The sequence below is a fragment of the Lithobates pipiens genome, unplaced genomic scaffold (genome assembly GCF_037356315.1).
Source record: "Lithobates pipiens isolate NorthernLeopardFrog02 unplaced genomic scaffold, aLitPip1_a1.2 Scaffold_19, whole genome shotgun sequence".
Taxonomy (NCBI): domain Eukaryota; kingdom Metazoa; phylum Chordata; class Amphibia; order Anura; family Ranidae; genus Lithobates; species Lithobates pipiens.
In genome coordinates this window covers 224,868,951-224,882,488 of record NW_027507764.1, presented here as the reverse complement: position 1 = coordinate 224,882,488, position 13,538 = coordinate 224,868,951, and positions in this window count along the sequence as shown.

The following is a 13,538-nucleotide window of genomic DNA, read 5'->3' as shown; positions in this document are numbered from 1 at the left end:
GGCCCTCCACCCTATGTGAATGAGTATGGGGTACAATGTACCCCTACCCATTCACCTGGTGAAAAAAATGTAAATAAAACACAACACAAGGTTTTAAAATAATTTATTGCACAGCTCCGGGGGTCTTCTTCCATCTTGGGGGGTCTTCTCGCTGGACTCCTCCGCTATCTTCTGCTCTTTAGTCACTGAAGGCGGTGACATTGACTTCCTTCGCTAGTCCCGTCTACCTGGAGCCGTGTTCAAAATTAACGGACTTTTCTCCATGTGCGGGAAAGTCCGTTCATTTTAAAAGTCCGGCAGACTAGCACACAGCCGGACAATTTTTTAGTCAAAACTACTTTCTAAGTCCGCCGGACTTTTGGGGAAAAAAAGTCTGCCGGAGCCCACACACGGGAGGATTGTTGGGAGGATTGATTTACATGCTGTTACCTTATAGCAGTAAGGTAAGGGGATACCCATATATTTAGCTTCACAGAAAATAAGAAGCCATCTATCACCAGCACCTCACTGCAGAAAGTGACCACCAGCACCAGCGCTTTATATTTGTTTGTATTGCTATACAATCACCATATATGTTGCATTATACCATATTTTTGGAAAAAGGAACCCTTCATGGACACATTTACTATATTCACTTGTGAATACTTTTTATCTCATTGGACATATTTATTGCCACTGCGATCAATTCCATTGTTTACTAAGGAAATATTAATGATCAATGTGTAATGTATGCACTTTATTTTGCTTCTAAGTTTACATGCATTTCTATTGCCTCTTGTTAGTGTGGTTTTAGTGTTTTCCTCACAGAGCACTTTCGCACTTTATTTCTTAAACAGCGCAGCACTATTCTTACCTTAAGTGATCAATTGATACTGTACTTGGATGGGCTGGGCGGAGGGGCTAAATGCAGGTGCTAGCAGGTATCTGGGCTGATCTCGCTAACACTGCGTTTTTGGCAACCCTAAACTACTGGGGACGCTAGAACAGATCTGATCAGATATTGATCCGTTCAGACACTATACTACTAAGGGAAGTGTATGGTGCGTGCGTGGGTGTTAGTGCTACTAGCTAGTGATGGACGAACTTCCGACGGGACGTTTCGCGTTCGCGGCCGATAGTTCGCGAACCGAAACGTTCGCGGCGGGCCCCATTGACTTCAATGGGAGGCGAACTTCGCAAACCTACAGGTCAAATTTGCAGCCACAAAATAATTAATAGCTATGCAACCATAGTCCCACCACATGGCCAATGACATAACACATGTATGAGGTGAATCTGGGATCGACAACTACAAGCATTCTTTTTTTATATGGGAAATTGTTGTGACAATTCAGGACTGTGGAGCGCATGAAGGCAATGGAGGAGAGGGAAGGTCAGGGACCAGGGTAGGCAAAGAAGAGGGTGCAGGAGATGATCACCAGCAGCGTGACATACAGCAATGACACCTGCACCGTGATGGAGTCATCTGACAGCAGCACCGTGATAGAGAGCACTGACATCAGCAGCGTGACATACAGCAATGACACCTGCACCGTGATAGAGTGATCTGACAACAGCAACGTGATAGAGAGCACTGACATCAGCAGCGTGACATAAAGCACTCACACCAGCACCGTGATATACAGCACTGACAGCAGCACCGTGATAGAGACCACTGACATCAGCAGCCTGACATAAAGCACTCACACCAGCACCATGATATACAGCACTGACAGCAGCACCCTGATAGAGAGCACTGACATCAGCAGCGTGACATAAAGCACTCACACCAGCACCGTGATATACAGCACTGACAGCAGCACCGTGATAGAGAGCACTGACATCAGCAGCGTGACATAAAGCACTCACACCAGCACCGTGATATACAACACTGACAGCAGCACCGTGATAGAGAGCACTGACATCAGCACCGTGATATACAGCACTGACACCTGCACCGTAAGCAGCCCCAGGAGGAAGTCAGCATAGCACAGGGATGGTAGGAGCCCCTCATAATGAGCATAGCACAGGGATGGTGGGAGCACCTCAAAATATGCACAGCAGAGGTACAGCCCCAGGAGGAAGTCAGCACAGCACAGGGATGGTGGGAGCCCATCATAATAAGCAGCCCCAGTAGAAATATGACACTGCTCAACCTCTTCAAAGAGGAGGGTACGGGCATATAGTACGGTGTGCTTTTTTTGGACAAGGAAGTGAGCCAAATGAAGAAATAAGGTCTCTGTGCTCGATTAAAAAAATTGTTTATAGACATATACATGGTCTACTGGTCACATGTGTTGAATTCCTCCGAGATCCATGCCTCATTAATTTTTAGAAATGTGAGGTAGTTAACACTGTCGTGAGCTAGGCGAGTACGCTTATCGGTCACGATCCCCCCTGCTGCGCTGAACGTCCTTTCGGACAGGACACTGGATGAGGGGCAAGCCAACAGTTCGATTGCAAATTGGGCAAGCTCTGGCCAGAGGTCAAGCCTGCCCACCCAGTAGTCCAGGGGTTCATCACTCCGTTAACCCGATGTAGTCGGACACCTGACGGTCTAGGCGTTCCCTGATGCTGGATCCGGATGACACCTGTCGATGGGTCGGCTGAAAGAATGACCTCATATCCGAAGTCACCAACACATCTTCAAATCGGCCTCTTCTTGCAGGTGCTGTTGGATTGGTACCCGCAACTCCTTCTCTGGGAGTGGGAATTGCTCCTCTGCCAGCGCACGCAAAAGCAGAATGCATCATTTCTCGAAGCAAGGCCTGGAAGTGCTGCATTCTGACAGCCCTCTGTGACGGTGGCAACATTTCCGCCATTTTGTGTTTGTACCGGGGGTCTAAGTACGTTGCCACCCAGTACTGGTCCTTGACCCTTATGCTTTTTATACGGGGGTCCCTATTAAAACACTGGAGCATGAAGGCCCCCATTTGCACTAAAGTGGAAGCGGTGTGGTGGCCTGGCTCCTGCTCATCATCCAGGATAATGTCGTCCTCTTCATTCTCCTCTCCCCATCCACGCACAACAGGGATCCCAGAAAGGTTTAAAGCATGCTCTTCTTGCTCCTCCTCATCCGCCCCGGCCGCCAGGCAGGTTATTTAAACCCAGTTCTCCCTTCTGATCTTGCTGCTTGATCTACAGCGTTCCTGAGACTATTACCTGAATCTGATCTGTTTGTGTATTGACCCGGCCTGACCTGCGACCTTCCCTGCCTTCTGCCTGCCTCTGACCTCCGGCTTGTCTACGACTCTGCACCTGTCTCATCCTCTGGTCCATCCGTGCTCATCCGTTACCGACCCGGCCTGTTCCACGTTCCTGCCTCTGCCTGCTGCATCTGTTCCTGTAATGACTGTCTGGTTTGACCCGGCTTGCCTGACTCTTCTGTGTGCCTGCCCCTGAGTGATCCACCTGTTCCTGTTGGTCTCCTGCTGTCTACTGGTTCCTGTCTGCTGTCACTGGGGCCTGCTTGTCCAGCTACAGTTCCTGAAGTCAGCCTGATCCATCCACCGGCTGTTGATCCTGTCAGGCACTCGTGCTACCTCTGACTCCCGTGCCTCCTGTCACCATCATCAGGGGCCGTGAGTCGGGGATGCAAGAGAGGTCTCCTTCTGCATTCCGGGCTCACCACTAGGCATGTGACAGTATCAAGCAGCAAGATCAGAAGGGAGATCTGGGTTTAAATAGCCCGCCTGGCGCCGGTAACACGCGCGACCGCGACCGCTCGCAACTGGGCGACCTCGAACACGCGCACCAGGCAACCGCAGGCGCGCACAGACAGGTGACGGACCACTGTCCCCAGCCAGCCTTTCCTGACACTCCTGTTGTTGACTTGTCTCAGATAGAGTAGCCCCCCCTGGGAATTCATCCAGCATTGCGACTTCCTCATCTTCCCGCTCCTGCTCCTCCACAGCTTGATCAATGACACGACGCAATGCACGCTCCATAAAGAAGGCATAAGGTACCATGTCACTGATGGCTCCATGGCTGCGACTGACCAGTTTGGTGATCTCCTCAAATGGGTGCAGAAGTCTGCATGCGTCGCGCATGAGCAGCCACTGGCACGGTGAAAAAAAAAACAGCTCCCCAGAACCGGTTCTGCCGCAGAGTTCATACAGGTGGACGTTAACTGCACGTTTCTGCTGGAGCAGCCTATTAAGCATATAGAAGGTTGAGTTCCATCGCGTCGGCCAATCGCAAATAAGACGTCTGACCAGCAGATTGTGTCGCCGACAAGGAATCGCTGCACGACCAAGTTTAAGACGTGTGCCATGCATGGCACGTGCGTGATTTTGCCCTGTTTCAATGCGCTAAGCAGATTGGCACCGTTGTCACACACCACTTTACCAACTGTCAAATTGAGGGGTGTTAGCCACTGATCTGCCTGTGAACGCAAAGCTGAAAGGAGTGCCGGTCCAGTGTGGCTCTTGGCTTCCAGGCACAACAGACACAGCACGGCATGGCAACGTCTCACCTGACATGTCGAATAGGTTCTGGGGAGCTTGGACGGCGCAGCGGAAGAGACGCTAGCAGCGGAAAAGGAGGAGTCAGCTGAGGAGGAGAGGGAGGAGGATGGAGTAGGAGGAGGAGGAGAAGAAGAGTCAGGCCTGCATGCAATCCGTGGCGGTAAAACCAAATCTACACGGGTGCCACGGGTTACATGCTTGACGGCCGTCAGAAGGTTCACCCAGTGGGCAGTAAAAGTGATATACCTTCCCTGCCCGTGTTTGCTAGACCACGTGTCTGTGGACAGATGTATCTTGGCACCGACACTGTGTGCCAGAGATACATTCACTTGCCACTGAACATGGCCATATAGCTCTGGGATGCCCTTCTCTGAGAAATACTTCCTTCCTGGGACCTTCTATTGTGGTGTTCCAATGGCCACAAATTTGCGAAAAGGCCTCCGAGTCCACCAGTTTATATGGCAGTAGTTGGCGGGCTATGAGTTCTGACAAGCCAGCCGTCAACCGTTGGGCAAGAGGGTTATCCGGCGTCATCATTTTTTTACGCTCGAAACATTAGGCACACGTAAGCCTGCCTTTTTGCAGAAAAACGTGAGCTTGGCGTGATGGAAGGTGGAGTGGAGGACAATTGTGAGGAGAGAGGAGAAGGAGAAGTAGAAGACGAGGCTGGACAGTGAGAGCCTGCAGTGTGGCTTTGTGTGTTCCGTTGCTCCCACTTGGCTCGGTGATGGCTGCTCATGTGCCTTCTTAAGGAGTGTTGGGCTTACCGTGACTAATGCGTTGACTGCAAAGATTGCAGATGGCAACGCTATTGTCAGCAGCGGACACGTTAAAAAAAGCCCACACTGCGGAGCCATGTGCCGGTGTCCTAGGAGCGCCAGATGTGACCGTACATGGTCGATTACTCGCTCCTGATACATTTGCAGTCTGCTTTGTCCCTCCTGTGCAATGTAAGTTATTCCTGCTTCTCCTCCCTATCTGCTGGTCCATATCTCCCTCTGAACTCCCCTCTTCTTCCTCTCTTGTGGGCACCCACGTGACATCACTAGACACGTCATCATCAATGTCACCTTCCCCACCGCTATAAGTAGAGATCTCGGAGTAGGCAGCAACACCGGGAACCAACCTCCTCCTTGGGCTGATCTGGGTACTGTCGTCAGACTGCTGAGTAGTGGTTGTTGCTACCTCCTCTTCCTGATCCAGTGGCTGCGCATCAGAAATGTCCTCTTGATATGGATCGGAAAATAATTCCTGTGACTCAAGCGGAAGGTATGTGGTGGTGGTGGTGGTGTTGTTGGTGGTAGTGTCTTTGGGGGTGCACATAGCAGAGAGTGAAGAAGAGGGTGCAGATCGAGAGGATGAGGAGGGTGCAGAAGAGTAAGGCTGAGCGAGCCACTCAACCAAGTCTGGTGCGTCCTTTAAAGTAATTGAACGCACCTTCTGCAACTTCCCACTTTGGCTCAAGCCTGTTGCTCCTGCCCTACCCCGACCACCCCTGCGGAAGGGCCTGCCTCTTCCTCTGCCTGTCATTTTTTAAATGACCCTGTGACAAAACTCTCAGTCCCTATACCGATGAAGAACTGCTGCAGTATAGGGCAGCGGTCAGCAGTAGTGCACCTCAACCCTATGTATTGTGGACCGATACCAGTGCTTATAGAATGGCAGACTGTACCTCACTCAACCCTATGTACTGTAGTACCCTATACCTTACCAGTCCTTATAAGGACCTTTGTGGACCAAGTAGCTTGTGTGTGAGTGATTAGCAGAAAGTACGTCAGTCCCTATACCGATGAAGGACTGCTGCAGTATAGGGCAGCAGTCAGCAGTAGTGCACCTCAACCCTATGTATTGTGGACCGATACCAGTCCTTATAGAATGGCAGACTGTACCTCACTCAACCCTATGTACTGTAGCACCCTAGACAGACCAAGTTACCAGTCCTTATAAGGAGCTTTGTGGAACAAGTGGGTTGTGAATGATTAGCAGACTGCAGCAGAAGGGCAGCAGTCAAGTATAATATTCTTTCTATATTTGGAAGAAAGAATATTATACGTGTACAAGCCTATTACCATACCACTGATACCAGTCCTGAAAAGAACCTTTGTGCAACTAATAGTAACAGCTACTGATTAAACTGACCCTCACTGCCTCACACACTGCTTCCTGCCTGTCCCTATATAAACTGACAAAACAGAGGCTACTGGAACAATAACTGGAATAGCACTTTTGTGGACCTGATAGTAACAGCTAATGATGATGACTAAACTGACTGTCCCTACAGCAGACACAGCGTCCTGTCCCTTTCTCTAAACTGACAAAAGACACTCAGGCTGCTGCAACAATCACTAGCACAGCACTGCCTATCCTGAACTACACCTATACCAGTCCTGAAAATAACTTTTGTGGACCAAATAGCTAGCGATTTGGGTCACTGCAATCTTTCCCTACTCCACACAGCAACCTCTCCCTATAGTGACAGAAGAAAGAATGTAAAATGGCCGCCGGATCGGGTCTATTTATAAGTTAGGGGGAATGTCCAAGTGTCCATGTGCTGTAATGTCTCAATTGGCTGTCCTGTACCCCATGATGGATGTGTCATCATAGGTCAAAGTTCTTTTACACAGTAAACGCGGAAGTCCGCCGGGCGAACAGCGCCAATAGTCCGCCGAACGGGCGGACCGCGAACAGCCGAAATTCGCCGCGAAACGACCGCCGGGCGAACCGTTCAGCCATCACTACTACTAGCAATAATCTGATAGTGCCTGGGGTGACACAAAAACCTCCGTGATCAGGGGGTTAAACCTTTTATTAGGTAATATATGGTGGGTGCCCTGACGTTATAAAAAAAAAACTAACTGACCAGCATCACCCGTGACACTAATACAGCGATCACTGGTGACAGGGGGTGAAAAGGGGTTAAATCTTTATTGGGGGGGTGGGGGGTCCCAAGACCTATCTGGGGCTATTACTAAGTACCCTAACACTGATTAGTGTCACAAATAACACCAGTACAATGATCGAAAAATATGAACACTGCACTGGGTGACACAGTGACAGGGTAGTGAAGGAGTTAGCTGGGGGGGCAATCGGGGGGTTATTAGGGGTTATTAGGGGTGAAATATGTGCCTATGTGTTCTGTGTCAGTGTAGTGTTGGTGCAACTCACGTTTCAATGTCCTCTATCCTCTCTCTAGAATGGAAAAGATTTCCAAGAGGGGAGATGACATCACTTCCTCTCTGTTTACACTTACACGGGCAGGAGAGGATTTCATTCGTCAGGACCGATCAGCAGGTCCAGGCCATAAATCATTGGTCTAGGCCTGGAGACTGATCGGTTCTGAAATTAATTTGATAGTCGCGGCTGCCGTAACGTAACCTCGCTTTGCCCACCCGTGCCATTCTGCCGCAGTAAAACTGTAAGTCGTTGATCGCTGCTATTACTACTAGTATAAAAATATATAAAAATAAATTCCAGTATATATATATATATATATATATATATACCCACATAGTTTGTAGCGTTATAACTTTTACAAAAAGAATAAAAAACACCAAAAGCTTAAGTCCAGAAAATCAATAAAGGCAATAAGCTGATGGAAAGATGGATATAAAAGCCAAAACAGTTAGACTATAATCCATCAGTAGAGTATATGTATGGAAAGGAACTGTTGAGATCCAAAAAGTAGGAGTTTAATCAGTAGGGTGTAACATAGGTTTAGCCGAGCTGCGCCATCAACCAGCGGAAATACTGACAGCTGAAAAGACAAGAGTAAAAGAGAGAGCACACCGGCCCTAGTGTGATGCTGTTTATTTAAAAGATATAGATAAATTAATGTAGTACACTCTCAATGTGTAGATAACAACAAACGCACCCATAGAGGCTGTGGTTGCATTCCTGAGTCCAGAAATCTAAGCTGAAAGTAAAGCGAACTGACAGTCTCCATGTAATAGTTTACAAGCCGCCCACTCTCACCGAGGATCCTGTAGCAGAGAGACTCCACACAAGGACACGTGCACGGAATCCTCAGAAGCCAGCTGATAAATGACACTTGGTGGTTGCTATGACTATGCATTTCAGAGGACGTGGCCTCCTTCTTCAGGTCTACCATGTGGTTTCAAAGGAGCACTTGAATTTCTGAACTCGGGAACAACCACAACCTCTATGGATGCATTTGTTTTTATCAACACAATGTGAGTGTACTGTATCTTTTTTAATAAACAGTGTCACACTAGGGGCGGTGCACTCTCTCTTTTACTCTTGGCTATAACTTTATAATCGGTATACGCTTATTGGGATTTTTTTAACAAAAACATGTAGCAGATACATATTGGCCTAAATTTATGAAGAAATTCAATTTTTTTTAAAGTTTATTGGATATGTTTTATAGCAGAAAGTAAAAAATATTTTTTTTTTTGCTCATAGTGCAAAAAAATAAAAAACCCAGAGGTGATTGAATACCACCAAAAGGAAGCTCCATTTGTGGAAAAAAACAGAATATACATTTAAATTTATGTACAGCGTTACATGACCAAGCAATTAAAGTAACGCAGTGCCAAAAAGCAATAAATGGCCTGGTCATGAAGGGGGGTAAATCTTATGGAGGGCAAGCAGTTAATTGAACAAGCTAAAGTTGGAAGCGAATTGGTTACCATGCAGAGCCGCACAAGATTCTGAGTGCACCAGTTTTAATAAATCTATAAGTATTCTGACAACAGGACTCTTAGGTGGCAGAATACACTGATTGAGAAAAATTTCCAACATGCCCATTCAACAAAAAGTCGACCTAAAGCCTCGTACACACGATCGGATTGTTGGCCAACAAAACCGTGGACTTTTGTCCGAAGGGCTTCTGGCATACAAACGGCAAGGAATTGTCGGCCAATAAACACGAACGTACTGATGTACTGCAGGTTTTTGGCCACTCTTTACCGCCAACCTTTGGGCTCTTTCTGCTAATTTCATGTTAGTAGAAGTTTGGTGACTGTTGATTCACGTGTTTCATTTCATTCTTTTCATTTTGTGCTTTTCAGTTCGTTTATGAATGGCCGTTCATCAACCAGACATGTTGTGGAATTGGAGGAGATAACGTGTTATTTATTATTGGCCTTGGAGTTATTGCTTTGACATTATGTTTTTGGTTGAATAATTATTTGATTTGGTAAATTTTCTATATTTTTGGATGTATGGAATGCGCTTTTTGGTTAAGTTCTATTGGCAGATAGCATGTCTAATTTTATTTGTTTTCTTTTTTTAATGCACAATAAAAAAAATTGTGTAGAATAATTCTAGGCTATGGGTTGATTTACTAAAGGCAAATCCACTTTGCACTCCAAGTGCACTGAAAGTGCACTTGGAAGCGCAGTCACTTTAGATCTGAGGGGGTCATGCAAGGGGAAAAAAAAACAGCATTTTAACTTGCATATGAAACAAAAGAATTGGTTAACCTGAGGATTCAAATATAACCACTAACAGCGCTGATACCACATCTCCATATACAACAAACAATTTGTCTATGTTAAGCATGTAGTACTTTTTAAAAAAACCAGCAAGTCTTTTATCAAAATTGGTGTCCAAACACCAAGTATTAAAGAACCAGCAAGACTTTTGTCAGGAATTAATGTCCATACACCAAGAGATCACACTCTATTCCTCATCAATGAGTGCAGTCCTTCATATTCATATTCATACAATCTTCTCAGATATCTGGGTGTGTATGGGTATGGTCCTACACCTTCACCATGTGCTGTTCCACCTCCGTGAATATGTATATAGATGGCTGCTTACCAGATTCCAATCACTTTAGAGCCTATCTCCACTATGTGGAACTCCTCTGTCTGGTTCTGTGTGTCCCGCTGATTGTTCTCACATTGGTAGTAGACATGCAAAAGATTCAAGGGGTCTCATATAGTGTGATACCTTTTATTTAGGATTGAAAAAATTCCTTTCCCCCCCTTACATAATATGCTTACATTTAAACCAACTTAAAACCAGCGTATAACATATGTGGTGTAAGTGCTGCTGCACGATCGTCTCACCGGTAGGCTGCAGATCTCATCCAACACAGTCTCCGTGTGTGGACCCGGGTCCTTGTCGGCTAACACTCACCCTCTTGCTCGTGTGATCACCGCTCTGACGCGTTTCGTGTTTTCACTTCTTCAGAGAGCGTGATCACATGATATACTAAGCAATCTTATATAGTTATGTGTATTTAAAAACAGGGCGTCGCTAACCTGCACAGGTGCGTCTGTCCCTCCCACCATTTTCAGCAGCTGTCAGCAGAGAGTGATCTCCCTGACTTCCCCTTAGGCCTTTCTACTTCCGGTTCAACTGCAACCAGGAAGTGACATCTATTTCCGGTTCAGATGTCACTGGGAGTTTATGTCTACATCGCTGTGTGTGGGTAAACACTAACCATCCATCCTGCTGAGCTACAATTGTAGTTCAAGTTGGATAAGAATCAAATGGCCTCATTCAAATAATTACGTTTCTCAAATGTGTTCCATACATTGTTACACTACTGCATGATGTATAATAGATCATTACACTGCTGTGCGTTTTTTCTCCTTGTTTGATACAATATGCATGTCAGTGGCTGTGTATTCACTTGTCACTGAACATGATTTAACATGCAATAAAAGTATAGGAGTGATATATAACTCATAATGCACATCAGTAACATGTAGGGAGTGTCTTATAAACCTTATCTGTATGGGTGAATGATACAGAATTGTATATAAAGCCATATATCAATGATATCTGGTATCTTATACTATGTGAGTATAGCGGAACTGTTTGGCAAAGATACCTATTACATTATATATACAAAACACAGTAGAATCTGTCAGTATAAAATAAAAAAAAAAATAAAAAATAAAAAAAATAAAAAATAAAAAAATATTAGATAAATATAAAAATAAATATAAAAATTAAAATAAAATTAAAATAAAATAAAAATAAAAATAAAAATAATAAAATAAAAATAAAAATATATATACTAATAAGGATAAGGATGAGTCTGAATAAACATAAATGAAAATAATGAAAAAATCTACACAAATACATATATATATACGATAGGTGAATATCAGTACAGATAAACATGTAAATCAACACCAAAGTAAGAATAACCATACTATACTGTATACCTGTCCTGACTCCTTATTATACTTTTGCTCTTTGTTTTATTTTAGGGCTTTTCTATACTTTACTCCTACTTCCCAGGATCCCTTAATACTGAATTTCTAAGATATGAGTGATTATGTCTCTCCATATGGAATTGTTGCTATTGGTTACCAGAATTCCACGGGCCTCTAATATATGCTAATAATTGCTAATGTAGCAGTTGATATCAAGTTCAATGTTGAGGCCTTTGGGGCTAAGTGTATCTGTGAGGAAGATCCATTCGGTTTCACGGCGAGAGATCTCCCTCACCATGTTAGAACCTCTCCAGTTTGGATGTATTTTGTCTATACCCCAAAATTTGAGGCCCTTAGGGTCTCTCTTATGTTTTTTCCTAAAATGTAGTGACACACTATGTTCTTTGTACCCTATAGTAATATTATAGATGTGCTCTGCAACTCATGTGGATAACATGCGTTTAGTGCTACCTATGTACATGAGGCCACATGGACACTCTAGAGCATACACCACATGTGTAGATCTACATGTAATACACTCCTTAATTGGAAACGTGGAATTGTTTGCTGTTGATGTGAAGTGGGTCAACGCTCTAAAGTGGGTAGTCACCTGTCTGCAGGCTTTACATCTCCTGCAGGCATGAAAGCCTGTCTGTTCCCAGAACATTTTCAATCTTTTCGGTGGGTCTAGTACTTTTTTAACGACCTGATCCCCAAACGTAGGGTTTTTTCTATAAATAAAGGGTGGCTTTACTGGTAAATTTTGACCTATCACCCGATCCAACTGCAGAATATGCCAATGTCTGGTAATGATGGTCTCAACATCTTTGTATTGTTTATGATAATTAGAAATGAACCCCCATTCATGCGTATTATTATCTCGCTTGATTTTTGGTAACAAGTACTCATCCTGAGTTTTTTGGCTAATGTTCACTATTAATTTCTCCAATATTTCTGGTTGGTATCCTTTCTCCACAAATTGGAGTTTAAGTGAATTTGCCTGCCTTATATAATCCTCATCCCAAGTGCAGTTGCGTCTAATTCTGGTGAACTGGCCTTTCGGGATATTGGACAACCACCTTGGGTGGTGACCACTGCGCACTGGTATATAGCTATTTCTGTCGGTGTCTTTAAAGTATGCTTTGGTGCGGAGACTATTCCCTTCCCTAATGACTTCTACATCCAAGTACTGTATTTGGGTTGTATTCCAATTATATTCAAGTTTGATGTTACTCTTATTACTGTTTAGATGTTCCATAAAACTTTTTAGGGATGCCTCCGTACCCTCCCAAATGAGGAAAACATCATCAATGTATCGACTGTAAAAGGTAACTTGCATATGATTGGATGATAAAATCAGCAGAGCTTCCCCTCATTTCAGATCTTCCGTTCAGATCTACAGCGACTGCACTTCAAAGTGCACTTGTAGTGCTAAGTTGATTTGCCTTTAGTAAATGTAAATGTGTTTTACTTCAAATTAAAATTTGGAAGTAGGCAGTTACATTTAAAAAAATACAATGTAAAATTGACAAGGGACACCAACATAGTTGTATCTTTGATCTTAAAAAGTACGGGATAATGATGTGGTAACTTGCCCAAAAAAGCAAAAAAAAAAAAAGAATAATAATATTATTTTTGATATCACTAGAAAGAAAAAGCTTTTGAAAATTAGTTTGCAATACCTCCATCAGTATCACCAGCAAAGCAGCTTCATTATTATCTCATTAAAGAAGAAAACAATATGTGCTGCATTTCAAGATTTCAGAATTTTCCACGTCACAAATGTCAATTCTCCAGTACGAATGCTAGTTTTCAAGACCGACCGCTTGTGGCTCATCCTTGCTTCTGAGCATTCGTGTTTGTATTTTGAACTTTTGTCTGACGGACTTGTGTACACATGCTCGGAAAATCCGACAACAGACATTTGGCCACGGAAAATGTTAAAATCTGCTGCTAT